A 2,775-nucleotide genomic window follows, 5' to 3' on the forward strand; every position below is an offset into this window, starting at 1 on the left:
AAAAAAAAAGCCTGCTACTTCACTTGACTTTTTCTTATTTCAACTACTAAGACCTACTTGCCTTCCGGGTCTCATTAAATATGTTTCTAGTAGTCGGCCATCTTTATCTTATCGGGGCTCCAGATTGCGTAACTGCCATGCTACTTGTTACTACTTGTGCGAGTTTGCTCTCCACCTCCTACATTATGATAAAAATAAATCATCGCTACATTTACTGAGGTATTCTCAATCATCTTACTGCATCTCATAGTAAAACATGTGTACACTGGTCTACTGTGCTTGAACATGGCTGGGTTGTACATGTGAATCACAGAAATCTCACAATTACTTATAAAGATAAAGCGAGCATGCAATTACTTCCTGTCAAAACAATACATCTCAAATATTAGATTGAATATTCATGAAATGCTCCAACTGTAACTAAACGTGATGGCCACTGTCAGACTATGCACGGATGTTTTCCATCTCCACGCGTCTGCAGCTCCACCACAGAAACCCTCACTGAAAAATCTGCAGGTAACCGACATACGACCGACACACGACCGACACAATGCGTTCACTGTGTAGGTCAAAAGTGTTTCCAGATGTTTGACGGTTACCGACAGGATTCTTTGCAGAGCGCATTGTGCTTTTGTGTGCTGTACATGTCAGAGTGTGGTTGCTGATCCCTGCAGGCTCTGTAGATGCACTTCTGGTCAACAGATAAAGGATTAGACTGAAACATATTGCCATTGACATCTGGTTATAGCTCTTAACATGATTCCATGCAATAGGCACCTACATTTATCTTCCGTCTTTACAACTAATAAAACAAGTCGGGCTGAAAGTCACAATGTCAAGCTGCTGTGTCGGCACAAAGGGAGCTATAATAAACCCCTAAATGACCACCTTTACCTCTGCTTACATTCAAATTCACGCAACACATTCGCACAACTTCACAATCTAGTGAGTGCTGCAGAGTTGATTGATGGGTTTGAAGTAAAGGAATTTGTGCAAAGCTGATCTACTGCGTCTCTCTGCCTTTGATACCGGAGCCGTTCGTGGTGTAAAGCACCCCTCCCTCGTCTTTTTGCCCCCCGGCTTTGCATAAGGATGTATCGGGTTATGTTTCAGCCCCTCGGCCCCCCTTTTTCTTGCCCAGGCATCATACGGTGTACATAGTTGTGCATCAGTGTAACTTCCGCAAGAGGTTTTGTTTTCCATTAAAGTTTGTATGATGATGAAAATCTGACAACAGTGTGTGTATATACGGCATGTTCTTCATTAATCTGTCCTCAGGTTTGTCTCTTGACTTTAATGGGCTGGTAACTCACATGCAAGTCCCCGCTTGTCCCCACAATGCGTTCACCTGAACCTGATGTTCTTGTAAAGGTCCCAACACGCCCCTCCATCTCACCGTCCCATGGGAGCAGCAGCTCAGCGAGTTTCAGCCGTAGTCAGTCTGGCGCAAGATCCTGCAGGACCAGTGCCCTGAGGACCGTCTGTGCTTGCAGCTACACGCTGCCTTACACTTACTGCACTGACTCACGGGACAAAAACTATGCTTACAATCCCCGTGTATTCCTACCGTTCTAACTGAGGATGTGGCCTTTTATTAAAACGAGGGCTGCTCAGTCAAGATGGTAGGCAACGCCCGACTATCTACCCATTGATCAATATGGCAAGACATCTGACAGACAGAACTTAAATCTGGGGTCTATTAGCAAAGTCTTGAAAAAAATAATTCAAAAACATTTGATTGATCCACTGCTGGAGGCAGAGATAAAACGGGTGCAAAACAAAGCCCGTTTGATTTTTTGTTTTAAGCAGAACTCAGCATGTCCACACACAACTTTCCTGTTCTCTGTAAATCAGGGACCGTGATGTGTAGCCTTTGTGTAGTCTTTGTCTTCCTGGGCGAGGCAGCGGGTTCAGCCAACTGTTGCAATGCTGCGACACGCCCCGCCTATCTCCTAGGTTACCTAAACCCTGCTTCGGCACTGTGGGGGTTTTATCCAGCGACCCATCTGATGTTTGAAGCTACGCTCGCTTGTGTGCGGTTTCCTCTCGGGTTCTCATTAATTTGTTTGTTGACTGTGGTCCAAGCCAAGAAAACATGTCGCAAAGTAAAAATTAAAGCCAAGCAAAAAAACAAAACATTAAACATTTATTTTTTTATATTATGGCGATAGCTTATCTGCCGATCCCTCCCCCGTTGGTCATTGCCGAGTGAAAGCCGTTGGTTGCATTGTGTACTTCTGACTGGACTTTGCTCTCTTCCAGTTAATGAGTGATGCATCCTTTCACTCTCGGTGTACCTTGCTCCACCATTGTCTTTACCGCCATCCATCCCATCCACACAAACAGAACACGGAGGCCACACGTTTTACTCAAGACAGCTACATCTCGCACCCATCACTTCCTGCCATCTTGTGAAGCAACAGCCTCTGTGGATGACTTCATTCAGGCGACAACCCCTGCACTGTAAAAACAAGGACTGCGTATCAGTGATCGAGTTGCAACAGATGGATACTGTTCAGCGCCCGATGGTGAAACGCTGGTGTGACATTCCACACCATCGTAGTGAATTCAGTCCGGTGTCCACGGGCTAATCTTGTGCTGAAAAGTGCACACATCGTTCACTCTTTTAAACTATTCGAAGCTTCTCAGTGACTCACTCATACATGGCTGAAACTAACAGACACAGAGGGTATGGCTGCTGAGATAATAGATTAGTAATCCCCCGCCCCACACACACACACACACACACACACACACACACACACACACACACAC

The 2,775-nt window shown here is 45.3% G+C and overlaps 1 protein-coding gene across 1 annotated transcript in view; it reads right to left on the minus strand.

Moving 5' to 3' along the window:
* Positions 1-2,775, minus strand: part of jupa (junction plakoglobin a) — a 17,891-nt gene that overhangs the window by 8,657 nt on the left and 6,459 nt on the right. The window lies entirely within an intron of this gene.

The sequence above is a fragment of the Anarrhichthys ocellatus genome, unplaced genomic scaffold (genome assembly GCF_004355925.1).
Source record: "Anarrhichthys ocellatus isolate YVR2014 unplaced genomic scaffold, GSC_Weel_1.0 scaffold31, whole genome shotgun sequence".
Lineage (NCBI taxonomy): Eukaryota > Metazoa > Chordata > Actinopteri > Perciformes > Anarhichadidae > Anarrhichthys > Anarrhichthys ocellatus.